We start from the raw sequence: 22,834 nt of genomic DNA on the forward strand, positions 1-22,834 counted from the left end.
TCTTGCTAGTCTCAATCCTCAGAGTCCTTATAGCAGTGTCCAAGGGTATGTGATATTTTCCATGGTCAGCTGTAGTTTTATATCTTTGTTGAACTGGCACTGCATAGTGTAGCTGGTTGACCTGGTGGCAGAGGCTTAGCCTCTATGGTGTCAAAATTGGAGACTACTGCATACCCGGCTCTTCTTTTTCCATCCAAGACAAAGCTGCTTCCATCAGTGTACCAGATTTCCTCAGGATTGGTCAGAGGATCTTCTGACAATCCCTCTCGGGGTTTTATCCAGTGAGAGTGAAATGGGAGAGAGCCCTTGGGGGTAGGTAGGAGGGTGGCTGGGTTAAGAACCTCACAAGGGGATATAGTGAGGCCTGGATTTTCCATCAGCATTACTTGGTATCTGAGGATTCTTTGATCAGACATCCATAAATGGCCTCTCCCATTTAGGAGTTGTTTTACTTGGTGGCTGGTAAAAATAGTTAGTTTGCCCCCAAAGGAGAGTTTTAAAGCATCTTCTATTATGATTGCAATAGCTGCAAGATTTCAAAGGCAAGGGGGCCAACCTCAGGACGTTGGATCAAGCCTCTTGGATAAGTAAGCTACAGGCTGGGGCTCAGATCCCAACCTTTGAGTTAACATTCCCAAGGCTATTCCCTCTCTTTCATGGACATAAAGTTGGAATGCTTTTTCTGGGTCTGGCAACCTCAAGGCAGGTGCCTGAGTTAAGGCCTGTTTAGTGTAGCCTCTGCCTCCTTTTGAGGAGTTCCCCACATCAGTGGGATTGAATCATCTCGTCCCTTTAAGCTTTCATATAAGGGCTGGGCAATTAGACCATAGTTGGGTATCCAGATTCTACAATAACCAGTTAGCCCCAGGAGAGCTTGCAATTGTTTTCGAGTTGTGGGGGAGGGCAACTGGAGGATTCCTTGTACCTGATCAGAGGACAGCCTCCTGGACCCGTGTGTAATCTGAACTCCCAGGTAAGTGACCTTTGTCTCGACCATCTGTGCCTTAGCACGGGAGACTTTATATCCCCTTTCTGCCAAGAAGTTTAGAACCTGAATTGCATGTTGTTGGGCACTTTTCTCATCTGGAGAGCAGATTAGTAGGTCATCTACACATTGTAATATTTTCCCATTAGGTCCCAGGTCCAGATCTAGGAGATCCTGGCTAAGGGCCTGTCCAAACAGGTGGGGGCTATCTCTGAACCCCTGAGGTAATTCTGTCCAAGTCATCTGTTGGTGTTTTTCTCCTGGGGCTTCCCACTCAAATGCAAAAATGTATGGGGATTCTTTAGCCAGTGGTATGCAAAAAAAAATGCATCTTTGAGATCCAAGACTGTAAACCATTTGGCACTGGGTGGGATTTCTCCCAAGATTACATAGGGATTGGGTACTGTGGGATGGAGGGGGACTACAGCTTCATTTATGATCCGGAGATCTTGAACCATTCACCAGGTTCTGTCTTTTTTCTTTACTGAGAGGATTGGGGTGTTACATGGCGAACTGGTAGGGACCAATAGCCCACAAGCAAGGAATTTATTTATTAAAGGCTGTAGTCCCTCCCGAGCCTCTCTTTTGAGAGGATATTGTTTCTGGTTAGGAAACCGAGTGGGATCTCGGAGGACAATGATGACAGGTTCGGCTTGGTGGGCTCGTCCAGGAATCCCCTGATCCCACACCTGGGGTTTAATTTTGTCTTCCCATAGTTTTTGGTCCCTCTCTATTGAAGGTGTAATGGGTTCTTCAGTAGTAACCAGGAGCTGTAGAGATCTAGGGGCTGAAAAACTTCCCATCACAAGGGTGGTCCCCAGTTTAGTGAGTATATCTTTTCCCAATAAGGGGGTAGGACACTCAGGGACCACCAGAAACTGGTGGGAAAATATTTGTCCATCCCAGCAACAAAGAAGTGCTCGGGTGAATCTTTTAGTAGTTGCTTTTCCTGTAGCACCCAAAATGGTACAGGTTTGGGAGGAGAAGGCTCCGGAGTAGGAGATCAAGACAGAGTAGGTAGCCCCTGTGTCAACCAAGAAATTCTCGGACCTACCTGCCACATCCAGTTGCACCCTTGGCTCCAGCCCCATGATGGTTATCTGTGACAGGCAGGCTGGTTGGAGCGGGCTGCTTCAGTCCTCTTGAACCATCATGAGGGTAGGCTTGGCGCTTGACCTTGAGGCTCTTGGGTCCCAAGGGCAGAGTGCCACCTAATGTCCCAGTTGATGGCATTTGTGGCAAGCCATTCTAGGAGACTTTTCTCCAAAGAAGACATTCAGATGGCTAACAAACACATGAAAAGATGCTCAACATCACTCATTATCAGAGAAATGCAAATCAAGACCACTATGAGGTACCATTTTACACCAGTCAGAATGGCTGCGATCCAAAAGTCTACAAATAATAAATGCTGGAGAGGGTGTGGAGAAAAGGGAACCCTCTTACACTGTTGGTGGGAATGCAAACTAGTACAGCCACTATGGAGAACATTGTCAAGATTCCTTAAAAAACTGGAAATAGAACTGCCTTATGATCCAGCAATACCACTGCTGGGCATACACACTGAGGAAACCATAAGGGAAAGAGACACATGTACCCCAATGTTCATCGCAGCACTGTTTATAATAGCCAGGACATGGAAGCAACCTAGATGTCCATCAGCAGATGAATGGATAAGAAAGCAGTGGTACATATACACAATGGAGTATTACTCAGCCATTAAAAAGAATTCATTTGAATCAGTTCTAATGAGGTGGATGAAACTGGAGCCTATTATACAGAGTGAAGTAAGCCAGAAAGAAAAACACCAATACAGTATACTAACACATATATATGGAATTTAGAAAGATGATAACAATAACCCTGTGTACGAGACAGCAAAAGAGACACTGATGTATAGAACAGTCTTATGGACTCTGTGGGAGAGGGAGAGGGTGGGAAAATTTGGGAGAATGGCATTGAAACATGTAAAATATCATGTATGAAACAAGATGCCAGTCCAGGTTCGATGCATGATACTGGATGCTTGGGGCTAGTGCACTGGGATGACCCAGAGGGATGGTATGGGGAGGGAGGAGGGAGGAGGGTTCAGGATGGGGAACACATGTATACCTGTGGTGGATTCATTTTGATATTTGGCAAAACTAATACAATTATGTAAAGTTTAAAAATAAAATAAAATTTAAAAAAAATTTTAAAAAATAAAAAAATAAAAAATAAAATCACCCGTCCCTCGTAAGAGTCTAAGTCCAGGTTGGTAAACTTTTGGAGTGCTTCTTTTAGCCTATCCAGAAAGGCAATGGGGTTCTCATTGGGTTTCTGAGTTATTGCTGAGACCCGGGCATAGCTAATTACTTTTTGTTGGGCTGCTTTCAGTCCTGCCTTCACACAGATTAGAAAATGATCTCTTTCCTAGATGTGCTCAGGGTCATTATAATTCCAATTAGGATCAGAGGAGGGGACTGCAGTTTCCCCTACTGGGTATCTATCACTGGACATGTGGAGCCCTGTTGCATACCTCCGGGCTTCCTTTAAGACCCTGGTATGTTCAGGATCAGATAAAGTTTGACTAAATATGACCATGATGTCTTTCCACGTCAAGTCAAAGGCCAAGGTAATATGTTGGAATGTATCTATATATTTTCCTGGGTCATCTGTATAGCTTCCCAGGTCTTGTTTGATCTGCCTTAGTTCTAAGAGGGAGAAGAGCTTATGGACCCGGGTTGGTCCGAATTCTCCTCCAGTTTCAACTAAGGGACATACTCGAGCTGGTTTTTGTGGAGGAGGTGCTCCCGGATATGGGGGCACGTTTGGGTATGAGGAAGGAGCACCAGCCAACTTGGGAGCCTTCACGAGGGGGTTCCTTTTCTTGGTTGCCTGTGCCTAACACCATTTGCCTAGTGGGCTCACTTTTAGGGCGTACTACAATCCCATACTTTTGGACATAGGGGATCTCTGTCCATTTCCCTTGTCTTTTGCAGAATAATTCTAATTGCAGGATGGTATTGTAATTTAAAGTTCCATCCTCAGGCCAGTGTTCCTCGTCCCCCAGTGGATACTGTGGCCACGCAGTGGCACAAAAGAATTTCAAACGACTTCTCCTTAGAGCTAGAGGGTTGAACAGCTTCCAGTTATCAAGGATATATTTCCAGGGCGTCTGCCGGGAAGTGGATTGGTTATTTCCCATCTGAAAGACAGTCATGGCAGGGAGAAAAGAAAAAGATCTCTTTCGATTTCCTTAAGGGTGAGTCTTTCTGAAGTTTATCCTACCCAGAACTGTTGCAACCTGAGAGCCAGGCGTCCCCAGGTCAGGGTGCAGATCCCCAGGCAGGCTGAGGTGTGATGGCCTCCCGAGGACTGGGTCCCTGGGCAGGTCGAGGCGTGACGACCTCCTGGGACCCCTGGGACTAGAGGATCTCCGAACAGGTTGAGGCGTGACAACCTTTCGAAGACCAATCCCTAGGCAGGTCAAGGTGTGATGACCTCCTGGGAACCCCCGGACTGGAGTTTGGGCATCCCCAAGATCTCCAGTGTGATCAATGCTGGGTAGAATTAAGAGGTTTGTAACTCATTGCTAGTTTGCCCACCGTGGACAGGAATAAATACGATATAAGTTCATCTTACCCAGAACTGTTGCAACCTGAGAGCCAGGCGTCCCCGGGTCAGGGTACAGATCCCCAGGCAGGCTGAGGCGTGACAGCCTCCTAGAGATCGAATCCCCAGGCAGGTCGAGGTGTGATGGCCTTCCGAGGATTGGGTCCCTGGGCAGGTCTAGGCGTGACAACCTCCTGGGACCCCTGGGACTAAAGGATCCCTGAACTGGTTGAGGCGTGACAACCTTTTGAAGACCCGTCCCTAGGCAGGTCAAGGCGTGATGACCTCCTGGGACCCCCGGACTGGAGTTTGGGCATCCCCAAGATCTCCAGTGTGACCAGTATTGGGTAGGATTAGGGGGTTCAAGAGGTGGGAAATGTTATAGAGTATTTCCCTCCCAAGGCCAACTATTTTCTGGTTGTCTCTCCAGAAGATTGTAGAGGCAAACTTGTGGGTCTGGATGGGGCTCAGGAAAAGAGCATGAAACAGGAGGGAAGGGGGCAGAGCACAAACTTTGAAAGAATGACATAGCACAAGGGTATAATGTAAACCAATTAAAATCAATTGGGTCCAAGATGACAAGTCAAATTCAAGTAAACCTTAATCCCCAATCTTTAAACCAACAGACACACCCAGAGGTGGCAAGACAGCTCCAAGGCACAAGGTCAAAAGAGGGAGGAGTGGGTGGTTCCCCAATGGCTGGGATGATCCTCTCACTCATTAGCATATGAATTCCATCCTCTCACAAAACCTAGCCAGGCCTAATACCATGGCTGCAGCCCTTGCCCTCGGCAATGGTTCACACCCTGAAGGGTGGCTTCTCTCTGGATCCTAACAAATCTACCTCTTATCGCTTTGTCACTCAATGAATTTTTGCAATGAGGCATCAGAGCCTGAGTTTCATTAGTTTTGCCTGGGCTTGAGTCCTGGGAGAGAGCTGAAGGACAGGAGGAAAAAGCAGTGGGAAAAACGTGCCAAGGAATCCCCTTCATAGCCCGATGGAAAATTTGCTAAATATCTGACAGGTGCTCACAGTTTCATTGGTCTGATCCTTGGCACAGAGAAGAGAAAGGACAGAAGAACCCCCACCGACTTGTGTAACAGCTACTGGGGCTCAGCAGATAGCGCCTTTGGGACATGCTGAGGAGTAGCCTCTCCAGAGTCCCTCAGTTGTGCCCCTGCTGCCCGCCTGTTTGCGGGAGGTTCGAGGAAACAAGAAACGAGAGATTGTAAAGGTCCCTCCAGCCATAGGAGCGAGGACCTCTTACCTTAACCGGATGTCTTCTGGAATCTGAGACTGTGCTGCGTGAGCTTTCTGCTGAGTTCGTTTTTCGCTGTCCCAGTTTCCAGCAGGATGGGCCTTCCCCTGCGCTGGGTTTCTTCGCCTTCCGCTTCTAATGCGGGAGCTTCGCTGAGCTGGGCTCCTGCTGTGCTTGGCCTCTTCCACGCGGGGGTTGTTTCAGCCAGGTTATATCCGAGTCACGGCACCATAGATGTCATGCGAGTGTATGTTCCTCAGTTCTTTGTCTCGTCACAACAAAGATTTGGAGCGACGGACATTAAAGCCCTCGGCGCATCACAGCTCTTGGGTCTTGGACAAACTGTGCTACAGCTCTTAGGCAAATCAGTGTTACAGCTCTATTTTATTTAGAAGATAGCAGGAGAGAGAGAGAGAGAGAGAAAGAGAAGAGTGCATGCACGTGGGAGAGAGAGTCCGTGAGAGAGCGCTTTGGCTCCTCCTTTTATATGTTTTTTCCCTCCACCTGGGCCTGCCCTATGCAAATTGGGCTTAGCCAGGAGTGCTGTTTGTTCTGCCTGAAGTATTCACTCTGGTCCTTGGACCTCCCTTTGACCTTCCTTGTCTTTTAGCCACCGCCATTTTGGACTCCTTTTCCCTATTCTACCTACCTAACGGAAGGACTGATGTTCAAGCTGAAAGTCCAATACTTTGGCCACCTGATGTGAAGAGCTGACTCATTTGAAAAGACCCTGATGCTGGGAAAGATTGAAGGCAGGAGGAGAAGGGGATGACAGAGGATGAGATGGTTGGATGGCGTCACTGACTCAATGGACATGGGTTTGGGTGAACTCTGGGAGTTGGTGATGGACAGGGAGGCCTGGTGTGCTGTGGTTCATGGGGTCGCAAAGAGTTGGACACGACTGAGCGACTGAAGTGAACTGAATGTGCAATATTTACAGTCATCATGAAAATTAGTGAGAGTTGGTCTTTTAATGTGCCAAGTATAAAGTTCAAGGCTATTATAAAAGTTACGTGAATGTATGTTGATTTCCTTTTTAATTTTTTCAGCATATCATTGATTGCTTGTTACATGTGGAGTTGTGGGACATGAAACTTTTGATAAGGAATTTAGTTTGAGTAGATTATTTCAGACAGTTTTAAATGTGCAAAAAATAATTTTCTACTAATCATGTAGTTACTTTTGCCAAGAGCGATATAATAGCTTTTATTAATATCTATCCACGAAATAATGTCTGAGTATCATACCAGTAGAAAGATCATCACTTTTTTTTTTTTTTGGCAGATCTGCCAACTTAAGACACTTCAGGGTCAAAAAAGAAATAACTTACTAAAAATAAAACAAATTATGACAAATTTCCTTTCTGAATTTCTAAAAATTGTGTTTGATAATTGACAACTGTCTTAGTCCCTTCAGGCTGCTATGAAAAATTACTCCATGACTTATAAACAATGAACATTTATTTCTCACAGTTCTAGAGGCTGAGAAGTCCAAGTTCAAGGCATCAGCATGGTTGCCTTCTGGTAAGGACTATTTATGGTTCATAACTGGTGCTTTCTCTCTGTGTTCTCAGAGGGTAAGAGAGACAAGGGATCTCTATGAGGTCTCTTTCATAAGGGTACCAATCCCATTCATGAAGGCTCTACCCTCCTGACCTAAGCAGCTCCCAAAGACCTCACCTCCTAATATCATCACATCGAGCACTGGAATTTCAACATATGAATTTTGGGGGACAGAAATTTTCAGACCATAGCAATAATTATGCTGCTTGACTATTAGTCATTTCTTTGGAGCAGAGAAAGTACATCTCTGTGTGAAATCTGATAACGGGTTAAAGTTACATCCTATGGTCTCCTCTTACTGCATTATTCTCTACCTTCCCAGTCATGAACCTGATGTGGAAGCAATGGGAAAGTAATCTAAGGATGGTGGCAGCGCAGGGTCTCACTTGAATTCTGCTGAAATAACTTCACCATCATAATTTTACAACAAAATTATCACATGGTAAAACAGATGTTGGGGAATAATGTCATTTCTGTAACGCTTAAAATTGGGTGCTAACATGAGGCTCACTTCGATGGAGAATTCATGTCATGGATATCTTTTGAAAAAAGACATTAGAACTCAATTTCTACAGATGCTCATTAAAAGTATTTTGAAATTATAACATTATATGATTGTAGGATTCTCAGGCTCCCTGCAGACTTGCACTGAAATTGTGATATCTTTATTACTTTGTGTTTATTGTACATAAGTGTTTTCTAACAGACCTTGAACTTCCTGCTCACATTGAGAAGTTTATACTTACTAAAATAGGAAGACTTGCTGGCAATGTAAATCTATATCAAAAAGAGTGTTCCACTATTTTAAACATGAAGCTTCTACAAAATAAGGACTAAATTATAAAAAGATAATTCCACCCAGTATAAACCTAAGAGACCTATGAACCATTCTGGTGATATTTATTTGTAGGAAGTAGGCACTCAATAAAGCTTAGTGATTGACTGGCTGTGTTCTCTAAGTGATTTTTCTCTTCAAATAATTCAATCCAACAGAAAAACATAGGATACAATCCTTTTCATAAAAACATTTATAATCCAGGTGAAAATTCACACACAAAAAAACTTAAAAATACAAGGCACCAGACTATCAGAAAGAAGATATATATATCAGGTGGATTCAACTTAATGTGCCATCAGTAGAGGGCATATTCATTTAGTCTTGGTTAAATGGCCATCACTGAATGAGATGAATAAAATAAAAACAAAGCTAGTGAAAGAACAACTAAGCTTATTTTTTTGCTTTTTTGGATCATGTCCTGAGATAGTTACTTCACGAGCATTTTATTAAATCCTTACAATAATCCCATGAGCACAATTACCCTATTTTATAGATGAGTACACTGAGGCCTAGAGAAGTTAAGTAATTGTCACACACTGAACAGCTAAAGAATGGCAGAGATGTGATTTGATTTGGCATCTGTTTCAGCTCAATAAACTCTATTGTTTTTCTAGGGTCTGGTGAGATGTTTGCTTAGCAAAACTTAAAATGTTTACAATTGGGATGGAGGCACTACAAACAAAATGAAGGAGAATTAGGGCTCTTGCCAATCAAAGTATACCCTATGAATTACCCTATTACTATATGCATATTTGTAAACTCCATAACTATGGCTGTTTTTTGAGGGTGTGTATTTTTTTTTTTTAACTATCCCAGAGCTTTGGGCATGAAGACAGTGACATCATTAAGAGACTAAGGAGTGTGAGAAATGCAAAGGAGAAATAGAGAAAATGATAAAAACATTTCCTGCCTTTCTATCATACAATAACTTGGGGAAGTAGAATATTCCTAAAACATATTTGATGAAATACTGTTCATTGAGGCTTAATCACTGTGGTCCAAGGTACTGAAAGGATCCAGTGTATTTTGAAATTTTCCTTGTATAAAACATGAGTTTGTCAGGGAGCAAAGTAAAAAGAGAATTTTTAAATGCATTTAGGGAATGAATTTAAATGGAAAGTTAAGTACTGCTTTAACTATGTGTATTTCTTTTACTGTGATTACACCAGTCAATAAAATTAAAAAAAAATTAGTGACTGTCAAAATATAGTTTTCAAGTTTTTTTTGGAAGTGGTATGGAAGAAGGCCTAAAGTTTACGTTATTTTTTTGCACAAGATGCTTCCTGGAGACTGGTGCTGATGATTGCAGTGGAGTTCCTATCTTCAAAGTCCTAATAGTAGGTTTCTCAGGCAGCAACAAAGGTTGGATTTCATTCTCTTAATGATTCATGCTCTCTGGTGACCCTTTAGGAAAATGATCATTATTCTTTGCATGATTGTGGCTGCTGAGAATCAAGGTTCATTTCAAGCTGGTTGTTTATCTCAGTTGGACTTTACTAACTTGACATACTGAACTTGCAAAGTTTGTAGAGAAAAAACAGAGTAGGGAAATGCTAAAAGCATTTCAGCTTTCATTGAATGATATATACTAATCACAGGCAAATTTGTAGTTTAAAAAAAATCGAGAACTTAAGGACTTATAAGATTGCAGTTCTATTCCTTTTGAGTGCTGTAAGCATATTGCCACTTAAAATAATAATAATATTAATCTGTTTCCAACAGCCCCTTTCATATATTAACCTATCACTATTACCTTTGAATAGTTCTACAACCTCCCATGGTGCAAATGTCTCTGTTTAACTAACACTCTTTATTTTATTACATTCAAAATGTACTTGTGAAAATGAAAGTGCTTTGTATTGCTGTTATAGCTCCAACAATGTGATTATTTAGCACTTTTCAGAGACTGATTTGCTCGTTAGTATTTATACAGCCCCAAGTACCTGCTATGAGCATTGGAAAGGTGCAAACAGCGTTGGAAGGTTGGAATTATTTAGCATGTTTTAGAGCAAGAATGACAAGGACTAACAATAAGAGGGGAACAAAGAGGAACATTTCTAGAAAGTGACACTTTTGGGCTCCCGTTGACAAAACCCTCTGAACCTATGTAGAACATAATCAGCTAACCACCCACTGCATCTGAAAACCGAATTCTGGTTGATGAAAAAGTTAAGGTCTAAACACTAGACCATTCAGGCATGACCTAAATCAAATCCCTTATGCTTATACAGTGGAAGTGAGAAAGATTCAAAGGATTAGATCTGATTGACAGAGTGCCTGAAGAACTATGGACGGAGGTTTGTGATATTGTACAAGAGGCAGGGATCAAGACCATCCCCAAGAAAAAAAAAATGCAAAAAGGCAAAATGGTTGTCTGAGGAGGCCTTACAAATAGCTGAGAAAAGAAGAGACGTGAAAGGCAAAGGAGAAAAGGAAAGATATAAGCATCTGAATGCAGAGTTCCAAAGAATAGCAAGGAGAGATACGAAAGCCTTCCTCAGTGACCAATGCAAAGAAATAGAGGAAAACAATAGAATGGGAAAGACTAAAGATCTCTTCAAGAAAATTAGAGATACCAAGGGAACATTTCATGCAAAGATGGGCTCAATAAGGGACAGAAATGGTATGGACCTAACAGAAGCAGAAGATATTAAGAAGAGGTAGTGAGAATACACAGAAGAACTATACAAAAAATATCTTCATGACCCAGATAATCACGATGGTGTGATCACTCACCTGGAGCCAGAGAACCTGGAATGCAAAGTAAAGTGGGCCTTAGGAAGCATCACTATGAACAAACCTAGTGGAGGTGATGGAATTCCAGTTGAGCTATTTAAAATCCTGAAAGATAATGCTGTGAAAGTGCTGCACTCAATATGCCAGGAAGTTTGGAAAACTCAGCAGTGGCCCCAGGACTGGAAAAGGTCAGTTTTCATTCCAATCCCAAAGAAAGGCAATGCCAAATAATGTTGATACTACCACACAATGGCACTCATCTCACACTCTAATAAAGTAATGCTCAAAATTCTCCAAGCCAGGCTTTAACAGTATGTGAACCATGAACTTCCAGATGTTCAAGCTGGTTTTAGAAAAGGCAGAGGAACCAGAGATCAAATTGCCAACATCTGCTGGATCATTGAAAAAGCAAGAGAGTTCCAGAAAAACATCTATTTCTGTTTTACTGACTATGCCAAAGCCTTTGACTGTGTGGATCACAATAAACTGTGGAAAATTCTGAGGGAGATGGGAATACCAGACCACCTGACCTGCCTCTTGAGAAACCTGTATGCAGGTTAGGAAGTGACAGTTAGAACTGGACATGGGACAACAGACTGGTTCCAAATAGGAAAAGGAGTACGTCAAGGCTGTATATTGTCACCCTGTTTATTTAACTTATATGCAGAGTACATTATGAGAAACGCTGGGCTGGATGAAGCACAAGCTGGAATCAAGATTGCCGGGAGAAATATCAATAACCTGAGGTACGCAGATGACACCACCGTTATGACAGAAAGCTAAGAAGAACTAAAGAGCCTCTTGATGAAAGTGAAAGAGGAGAATGAAAAAGCTGGCTTAAAACTCAACATTCAGAAAACTAAGATCATGGCATTTGGTCCCATAACTTCATGGCCAATAGTGGAAGCAATGACAGACTTTATTTTTCTGGGCTCCAAAATCACTGCAGATGGTGACTGCAGCCATGAAATTAAAAGACGTTTGCTCTTTGGAAGAAAAGTTATGGCCAACCTAGACAGCATATTAAAAAGCAGACATGTTACTTTATCAACAAAGGTCCTTCTAGTCAAAGCTGTGGTTTTTCCAGTAGTCGTGTATGCATGTGAGAGTTGGACTATAAAGAAAGCTGAGCGTCGAAGAACTGATGCTTTTGAACTGGTGTTGGAGAAGACTCTTGAGAGTCCCTTGGACTGCAAGGAGATCCAACCAGTTCATCCTATGGGAAATCAGTCCTGAATATTCATTGGAAGGACTGATGTTGAAGCTGAAACTCCAGTACTTTGGCCACCTGATGCGAAGCATTGACTCGTTGGAAAAGTCCCTGATGTTGGGAAAGATTGAAGGTGGGAGGAGAAGGGGATGGCAGACTATGAGATGGTTGGATGGCATCTCTGACTCAATGGACATGAGCTTGAGTAAACTCTGGGAGTTGATGATGGACAGAGAGGCCTGGCGTGCTGCAGTTCATGGGGAGGCAAAGAGTTGGACACAACTGAGTGACTGAACTGACTAACTGATCCATTCTGAAAATACAGATGGAAGCCCAGTGTTGCCTGATGTGTTGTAGGATGACAAAAGCTTTGTTCAACCTACCCAAATGCTTACAGAATGCCAAGAAGAAGAAGTATGTTATTTCAGGTGAGGACATATTGAATAGATTGCACCCAAGGGTCCATCCTTAATATTTTCCAATTCCAAAGCTTTTGAGTTTATTTCTAATTTAAATACTGTTTGACCGAAGAAATTGCTTTTCAACTTAGTTGCTTCTATAGTAATTCCTGAGTTAGATTTTCCTTGAAAGCAAGACTGGAGATAGCTAAGAATCACTTGGATATGGCAGCATCTACAACCTGAGAGCTGTGATCAAAATCTGATGGGACTGTGTTAGCTAAAATTTCCCATTATCTCTGTACTTAGAGACCAAGTTAGACTGAAAAGCCCGTATATGGTGTGCATTTTGCACCTTCCTTGCCATATATATTTTCTAATCTTACGCTATCAAGAGTGACTCTGTAATCTGCTGACCCTTGACCCAGTGGTAATGAGAGACAAGCAGAGTATTTTGGCAGTTCACAAATAGGCCTTCACAAAGGAGGACTATAGCCCCTGGCAGTATGACTCTGATCTTTTCTCACTGCTTAATCTGTGACTGAAGTATAGTCAGTCAGGGAATTGTTCGTGAACTACAATGAATCAACATAATAGAATATTATGCAGCCTTTACCAATTGTAACTGGAAAGAAAATGCACGTGTACATTAATAGATCACAAAATGATTGGAAACCATATTGCAGATTGATGTGGACACCATGTAATAGCTGCATAAAGTATACGTAGGAACTGGAAGGCAGTTGGCAAAGTTGAGAATAGAGCTAAAGTTGGTTTATTTGGGGATTAACTTTTGCTGTTTTTACGAAAAGTCATACTATAATATCATCCTTTCTTCAATATGTAATGTTTATACAAACAACCCACTGGTAACTTGGTATAATATGGGAAACTATGAAGATTATGAGTTTCTAAAACACGTGTGTTTAGGAATAGCATTGAGGCTAAAAGACTCAAATTGGGCCAAAATCATAAAGATAATTGGTTAAAGTAACTATATCATATGTGCCGTGCTAAGTTGCTTCAGTCGTGTCTGACTCTTTGTGACCCTAGGGGCTGTAGCCCTCCAGGTTCCTCTGTTCATGGAATTCTCCAGGCAAGAGTACTGCAGTGGGGTGCCAATATCTTATGTACATTGTTATAATAAGCCATTTTTAAACAGCAGAACTGAATTAGTGCTTGCTTCCTGAATTGTCATGATAATCTTTCTTTTCTGAAAGAAGTGTCGCCAGGTATTTTACTAGGGGACTTTAAGTGTAACAAGGGAGGACATAATGGAAAATACTAATAATCATCATTCTAACAGCTGCAAATGGATAAATTGGCTATATTCTGTGACCTTTCAGAAAGTATTTTCTCCAAAGAAAAGTCAGATGGACTACAACGAGTTAGAGTCCTAATATAGAGATTTGTGATTAAAAAAGACCTTTGAGGTAAGCTTTCAGGAAATTTTATTATAAATTCTGGAGCCCCAGTGGAACCTGGACATCAAACCAGTTGTAAGAAAAGCTACCCTGGTTAAAGCATGGGAGCTATGCTAACTCCCACCACTTGACTGACTTACTCTTGTTGAGACTATCTCTGAGCTCCTAGATCATTCTGGTCCTTCTGGTTTCTACCATGAGACAATTTGGCCTGAGCTCCATTTCTAAATGAGAATCTGGGTCTCCCAGCCAATGGTCTTTATATTAAAATAATGGTTCTCAGACCTTTTATGGGTTCCCAGGACACTATGAAATAGTCTCTGTGACTGACAAAGGAAAGCAACACTTGACAGGGGAAATGGAGCAAGAATTGGGGTCCTTTATCCTATCTTTGACCAGAGAAGCTCCACTTCTTATATAATGAGGAAAAGCATCCCATTGCCAAAAAATAAAATATGAATCAAGGAAAAAAGATACCCACAAGACTAGATGGTTCTTTTTTTTACTCGATTTTTTCCTAAATAGTCTAATCTTAAAGTGCCTGTATCTGTTATCTATTTCAGAGGTGATGATGGTGAGATACACCCCCAACCCCCACACAAAAGCATTTTAGGAAAAAATTGCAAAGTAATGGAAGTTGGATGGTGAAACAAAATTCCTAACCAGAAAGTGGGTGCTTAGCAACAAGGACCATAGTGTTTCTGGCCTGGCCACATGGATTGATTTTACTTTTTAAAGCTCCGTTAATAGCTAAAGACTATCCTGTGGTCTGGATTAGTGATTCCCTGTGTGTCTTTGTGAGGCTATTTTGTTTAACAGGCAGCATTCAACTTTCCTTTTAGTTCACTTCTATCTACAAGAGGGCATTTTGGATCACTTGTCTAGTCTTAGACCAGCATAGAACTTGTGGATCACAGGCTGTGGATGGCTGTTCTGATCCATAACCAACAGGTTTCCTAAATGGAGAAGGATGGGCTGTTGATTGTCAGAAAAGACTCTGATTACATAGTTCAAAGACAGTGAAAGGAAATAGATGTTGACGTGATCTATGGAGTGGGAGGAAGAGGTGTTTTCAGCTAGGAGATGAAGAAGAAGGCATGCTCTCAATACTCTGATGGGGAAATATTTTATGTGATAGATGACACTCTAAATAAAATCACTGGTAATTTTTCTAGATAAAGAATGGGTAGCCTGACATCTTACTGGGCTTAGAAAACATGTCCTTTCATGTTGCTTATCATGAAAGCAACAGTGATACCACAGCACACGTTTGTGTTATTCCTGTGGACTGCTAATGACTATGATGAAAGTTTTCTTCAAACTATCCTATAAATTTAGAGAAGCTAGTCGAGTAGGAGAATTTTAAAAGTATTATAGTAAACACTGATAAACTATAAAAGTTTGGCTAAATTTGCAGATAATATCTCATGTCAGTGAAAGTTCCTTGTCTGTTTGTGACTGTCTTGCATGTTTGTTTACATGTTTGATAATTTAACTATCTAATCTAGCAGATGAAATCTTTTAGGCCTTGTAAGAGTTAAACATATTAAAGAATCCCAAGAAATGGCTATTCTGTTGTCCAAAACCACCTAGGCAGTAACCTTTTTTTTTTGGACAGATTTTTGAATGCTTATAGAAAATGGTTATGAAAATGGTAATTTCTCCATTTCCTGTCTCCCCACTTCTCTTTGGCCAGGTAGTCTTCTATAGCCACACATTCAGCAGGACATATGCTTTTTCCCAATCCTAAGGCTTTCTGAGGGGCATTTCCCCAAATTCCAAGCAGCCCTGCATTCCCAGGTACCCATGGAGCTCCACTTCCTTCTACATTGAGAAGTTACTGCCCTTCAATCATTGGTTTCTTGGCTCTGCTTTGTGTGTGGGGGTGTGTTTTTCCTGTTTTGTAACTCGCATTTTGTTTGGTGGGGTTGGATTGTCTTTGTCCAGATGGTCCCCATCCCAGGACATTTTATTCTGCAGAGTATCTGTGAGTCAGAAACCACCGGGAATTCTTTTTTTTTTCTTTTGATTCAAGAAGGTCCCTCAGTTTGCTCCATGTTGTCTATTCTTTTTGTAAATCTCAAGGTATGTTCTCTTTGCAAAACAACTCTCTGAAAACATACATAAGCACACACACGTGCACACACACAGAGTATTATTAGTTAAAAAGTCTATGGCAAATTCTTGCAAAAGAAAACTATTAGAAAAGGATAAATTTTGCCTCTTCAAAGAGGCTGGAAAGCCTTTTCACTTTTGTGACTTTGCTTTTTAAGCAAAACTTGACTTCCAGAAATGCTCTTGGAGTACATGTTCCCATGTAGATACCCCACAGAAGCTTATCCCCAGGACACAATGTCAGCCTAACCACCTCCCACCACCCTAACCCAGAATCACGAGGAATAAATCAGATTGCAAAAGAAAGTTGTACGGTCTATTGGAAGCAGCATAATTTGTGTTTATTATGGTTTTTCAGTGATACTGTATCCCCTTTTTTCTCATTTCTGTGTTGCACGATAGACATCTGCTTACAACTAAAATGCCCTAGAAGAACTTGATTCCTTCCTGCTTGGTGGGGTGAGGGTAGAACAGGGGCCATTTTGTGTAAATATTGCTTATAAAACCTCACTCCTGTAGTCTTTTACAGGACAGTCTTTCTTCTTTAGCACAGCACTCCCCTTTCCCCATTGTCTCCAGTGAGCAGGATCCATCTAAGTAAAGGATGTTGTTGTATTGGATGATTACACTGATGAGGGCTTTTAAACACTTTAACATGTGGCATCATTGTTATAGCTGTCATTGCTGTATTGGAATTTATTCTCAGCTCTGAGAAAGGCTTTTAGCTATGTGTCAGGCAGCACGTCAGCAGAAACTGCCAACAAGCATGATTTATATTCAGTCTTTTAGGGCTGTTAGAGTGCTGCCTCAGGCTGCTTTAGGTCTGAAAGAGGCTAGAACCACACCTTGACAGTTCATAACCTACATATGCCCTTGGTCAAGCAAATCATTTTACTTTTAAGATTATAGACATTTCCAGTGGCATATTCCTGAATCTACTTTCCTTGATGAAAGATAACTTAAAAAAGTGGTCCCCTTCTCACCTGCCCACCCTATTCCACCCTATATTTGTACTTCTGTTTCCCCTCAGAATTCAATGGCTTTAAAGAAAAAAATCAGTCCCATTCTAGTTGCCCGACTCTAATTTATAGTGAGACAGAATTGCTTAGATTTGTCTATAGAGACGTTTAGTGCAGGATAGTTTGTAAATAGGGAATTGGATTAAGAATTATGGTACATCCCATTCAATGAAGTGGTTCTTCTTAATCAACGGAATAAGAATTAGTCCATAGATATTAAACATGATTTTTAATTGCATGTTAATAAAAAATTAATAAGCAAAAAACCAAGTTACCAACACAAATGTCCATCAACTGATGAATATATAACTAAAATGTGGTACATCCGTACAATGGAGTATTACTTGGCCTTAAAAAGGAATAAAGAACTGATACACGCTACAAAGTATATGAACCTGAAAACATTGTTACATGAAAGAAGAGAGACACAAAAGGCCACATACTGTATTATTCCATTTTTCTGAAATGTTCATAATAGGCAAATAAACAAAAACAGAGAGTAAATTACTGGTTGCCAGGGGCTGGGCAGAGGAGGGAATGGGAATAACTGCCCATGGCTATTAAGTTTCTGGAGTGGTGAAAATTTTTTGCAGTTATATGGTTGCAAACTCTTAATATACTAAAAACCACTATATTGTATACTTTAAAGGGTTGAATTTTATGTTCTATGAATTATATTTTAATAAAACTGTTATTTTAAGAAAGTCTGAAAAGAAAAAAGCAAATAACCTAACTCAATGTACTTATTTTATTTTTATAAAAACAAAATATAGTAAGATTAATAAAAAGTATATGATTATTTATATACAGATAAAATTAAATATATCAATTATATATACTAATATGTATTAACAAAAAGATTTGAATGGTATGCTTACCACTATGGATGGAATTATGAGAAAATTGCATTTTCCAATTCTTTGTGTTTATTTGATTTTTTTCTAATTACAAAACTTCTGCTCTTTATCTTTATTAACACTTTGAAGATGAATATCATTTTTAAATTTAAGAAAGAGGAGGGTGAATGAAGGCTGCTTTCAGTCAGTCAGTTCAGTCACTCAGTCGTGTCCGACTCTTTTTTCCCCATGAATCGCAGCACGCCAGGCCTCCTTGTCCATCACCATCTCCTGGGTTTCACTCAAACTCATGTCCATTGAGTCGGTGATGCCATCCAGCCATCTCATCCTCTGTCGTCCCCTTTTCCTCCTGCCCCCAATCCCTCCCAGCATCAGTTTTTTCCAATGAGTCAACTCTTTGCATGAGGTGGCCAAAGTACTGGAGTTTCAGCTTTAGTATCATTCCTTCCAAAGAACACCCAGGGCTGATCTCCTTCAGAATGGACTGGTTGGATCTCCTTGCAGTCCAAGGGACTCTCAAGAGTCTTCTCCAACACCACAGTTCAAAAGCATCAATTCTTTGGTGCTCAGCTTTCTTCACAGTCCAACTCTCACATCCATACATGACCACTGGAAAAACCATAGCCTTGACTAAACGGACCTTTGTTGGCAAAGTAATGCCTCTGCTTTTCAATATGCTATCTAGGTTGGTCATAACTTTCCTTCCAAGGAGTAAGCATCTTTTAATTTCATGGCTGCAGTCACCATTTGCAGTGATTTTGGAGCCCCAAAAGATAAAGTCTGACACTGTTTCCACTGTTTCTCCATCTATTTCCCATGAAGTGATGGGACCAGATGCCATGATCTTAGTTTTCTGAATATTGAGCTTTAAGCCAACTTTTTCACTCTCTTTCATTTTCATCAAGAAAGCCAACTCTTTCACTTTCATCAAGAGGCTTTAAGTTCCTCTTCACTTTCTGCCATAAGGGTGGTGTCATCTGCATATCTGAGGTTATTGATATTTCTCCCGGCAATCTTGATTCCAGCTTGTGCTTCTCGTAGCCCAGCGTTTCTCACAAGTAGGGTGACAGTATACAGCCTTGACGTACTCCTTTTCCTATTTGGCACCAGTCTGTTCCATGTCCAGTTCTAACTGTTGCTTCCTGACCTGCATATAGGTTTCTCAAGAAGCAGGTTAGGTGGTCTGGTATTCCCATCTCTTTCAGAATTTTCCACAGTTTATTGTGATCCACACAGTCAAAGGCTTTGGCATAGTCAATAAAGCAGAAATAGATGTTTTTCTGGAACTCTCTTGCTTTTTCCATGATCCAACAGATGTTGGCAATTTAGTCTCTGGTTCCTCTGCCTTTTCTAAGACCAGCTTGAGCATCTGAAAGTTCACAGTTCACATTTTGCTGAAGCCTGGCTTGGAGAATATGGAGTATTACTTTACTAGTGTGTGAGATGAGTGCAATTGTGCAGTAGTTTGAGCATTCTTTGGCATTGCCTTTCTTTGGGATTGGAATGAAAACTGACCTTTTCCAGGCCTGTGGCCACTGCTGAGTTTTCCAAATTTGCTGGCATGTTGAATGCAGCACTTTCACAGGTGCTTTAGACATACTTTAAAATGTTTCTCTTTTTCTTAGAGGGTGCTGTAGGCCTGGGAATGGAGAACCAAATGGAAGTCTTAAAATATGGTACTAAGAGCAGAAAGGTCAATTTCTTGTTCCTCTACCTCCATTTTCTCCCAGTTAGACAATAGTAACACATTAAACATAATGTTTTAAGTGCATGATAGAGATAACATGGGATAGAAAGTGACTTAACATTTATTGAGCATGTCTAGTTGCCAGGAACTTTGAAAGAGCACTGCACTGTCAGTTACATTAACAAAAATTTTTATGGCTAGAGTTTGTTACATTTAATGTTTCCATTCCCTTTCTAATGGAACTTAGTCAAATAGCATATGTAACTGAAAGAGAGGCCAGAAAACACAGCTTCTAACAAGTTGGCCATAGGCCTTTAAGAACTATGATAGTTTGGAAAAAAGGATGGATTTAGGGGGAAACTAGCAGACTGCCTCCAAGTTGTTTAGAGAATTTTTTTTAAATGCAGCAAAACTATAATTATACATGAAGAAAAATATCTTGAGCAAAAAGATAATTCTGGATTACTATGGGAGGTAGTAGGCTTCCTGGGTGGTGCTAGTGGTAAAGAATCCACCTGCAATGCAGAGACACAAGAGACATGGGCTTGATCTCTGCATTAGGAAGATCCCCTGGAGAAGGAAATGCAACACACTTCAGTATTCTTGCCCAGAAAATTCCATGGATAGAGGAGCTTGACAGGCTACAGTCCATGGGATCGTACAGAGTATGATGTGACTAAATGACTGAGCACAACACACACACACGGGAGGTAGTATAATTGTTGGAGCTTATTAACAAATGTGTAAGCAATGCATTGATTTGAATGTCTGGTGGATATTCATCTGCCCATAGGCAGATTACTAAATTAAATGACACATAGAAGTCATTTGAGCTATATGATCATTAGTACCCTTGATCTTTGTTCTTTTTTTTTTTTTTTTACACAAAGATGAGATTCCCTAGAACAAATACTCATGTTCTTGTTTACCTTTGGTATCTAATTTTTCCTAAGTAATGTGACATCAGGATGACTTTTCTATTAGAAGAATTTATCATGTTAACTCAAGTCCTGTAGTAATTCCTGTGTTAGTTAACATAATGCTAGCTGTAGTAATGAATAAGTCCCCTAATTTCAGTATCTTGATGGAGGAAAAATTATTTCTTGCCCAAGCAATAGTGTAATATGTGTGTTCAAATGGGCAGCTTTCAATGTGGTGAGCCAGGGACCCAGGCGCCTTCCTTCTGTTGACTCTACCAATTTTGAGATCTCTGTAGTCATTAACCTATAGCTGGTAATCTGGGAGAAAGAGAACCTGGAAAATAGAACGGGAGGTTTTTATGGCCAAGGCCTAGAAATGTAGTGAAAACTCCTACTCATAGCTCATTGGCCAGACATTAATCATATGACCATGCCTAACCAAAGGAAGGCTGGGAAATGTAGTCCACTGTAATCTCTTACCTAGGAAGAAAGGAAAGAGAATTGGGGGATAAGTAACCAGTTTCTGTCACAACTCTGTCTCAAAGGAGACAGCATCTAAATTCTTTATTAAGAACTACAGGATCGCTTACGGTTTGTACCTGTTTATTTTAAAGCCTCATCTAGCCTCCTGAGCTCTATTCCATTTAGGTTACTAAAGCATTGAGATCCTGAGGTGCTGATAGTTCATGTAATAATATTGTTTGCCAGTAGAATAGTGACTAGCAATTATTTAAATCTCTTGATCTTCTTATCTTTAGTTTCATGAGACTAACCAGCTTTTATTAGCACCTTTCCCACCAAACAAAAAAGACAGTGCATTGTGAGTACTATTGCTTAACCACAATTTGATGTGTTGTGGGATGTGTTTCTTTGCATCCAAGCAAATCTTAAAGACTAGAAGACAAGGCGTTTCCATGTAAATATCTGAGAGAATTTGTTAGTTTCCTAAAGTTCTCTCTGATTTTTATCCTCTTATTATTCTAGGTGGAAAATGGTGTTACTGGAATTGCCTAATATACTGGTTCCCACTTAAGAATCACTCGGGCAGTTTGTGAAAAAGATGATTTCAAGACCTCATCAGAGAATCTGATTCAGTGAGACTGCTGTGGCATCTGAGAAGTATACTTTTATGATCCATTGGTTATGATTTGGAAAATAATACACTAGCAGATTAGAGAGTATAGATTAGTGGACAAGAATACTACTCAGGCAAATTTATTCAGCTCTATTACTGAATAGTTCTGCAGCCTTGGCAAGGTTTCTTAAATTCTATGAGTGGTTTAATAGGGACTAATGAAATGATACTAGAAGCTCCTGTTAATGCCTCACTTGCTTTGCTTCTAGAGGCCTGTCCCCACCCCTTCAGTACTCTTAACTGCACTACTGCAATTAGACTCCCACTCTATGCAGCTATAGTACATATTAATGCATTTCTCAAGAATGGGCGGTGCCTTCATACATGAGGGCTGAAAATTTGGATTTTAGAACCTGGGAAGAGTTTAGGCTCAATGAAATAAAAAGCTAGGGTCCTGGTCCTTTTCTCAAATGTTCTCTTTTAAAGCCACATCCTTGGCTTCTTGCACATAGGGAGCCACTGGTGTGATGTAGCTGCTGAAAATTCAACATTGTCATAGATTGCACTAAGAGATGTTAGTATTCATATCAACAAAGAAAACTCTGCTACACTCTATGGTGACAACAATATGTCTGGAATCATGCTTCCTTGTGGAAGCACACTCTCCACATAAACAAAAGCTTTGGTAATCTAGAGCATCTAAAGGTGAATGAAAAAACGGCACGAGGTCTGGAAACAACATCCCATGAGAAAACATTCAGTCAAATTGGGAAGTTTAATTTTTCTGAAGAGACGACTTGGTGGTAGCTCAGGGTGATGGGTCAAGAAAGGCATTTAAAATATTCAAGGAGACAAAAACTGTAAGAAGACTAGACATATTATTTGATGCCTTAGAGAGCAGAATAAGGATATTGGTAGAGACAGATCATGGTAAAAGATGTTTCCATGCTCAGAAATGTCCAATTGTGGGAAGAATGGAGTCTGCTTATAACCAGATTTGGAGGTGGTTGTGAGCAGTATTTCTCTATCAAGAGTTAGTTAAGTTACATGGGGTTTCAGATTTTGTGGTTGGACTGAGGGCCTGGGTGACTTAGTGGCTGTACCATGGTACTGCTATTTCTGCTAATGCTATAGAAAATATGTCAGGTGATTTTT

Source organism: Bos indicus, chromosome 2 (genome assembly GCF_029378745.1).
Source record: "Bos indicus isolate NIAB-ARS_2022 breed Sahiwal x Tharparkar chromosome 2, NIAB-ARS_B.indTharparkar_mat_pri_1.0, whole genome shotgun sequence".
Taxonomy (NCBI): Eukaryota; Metazoa; Chordata; class Mammalia; order Artiodactyla; family Bovidae; genus Bos; species Bos indicus.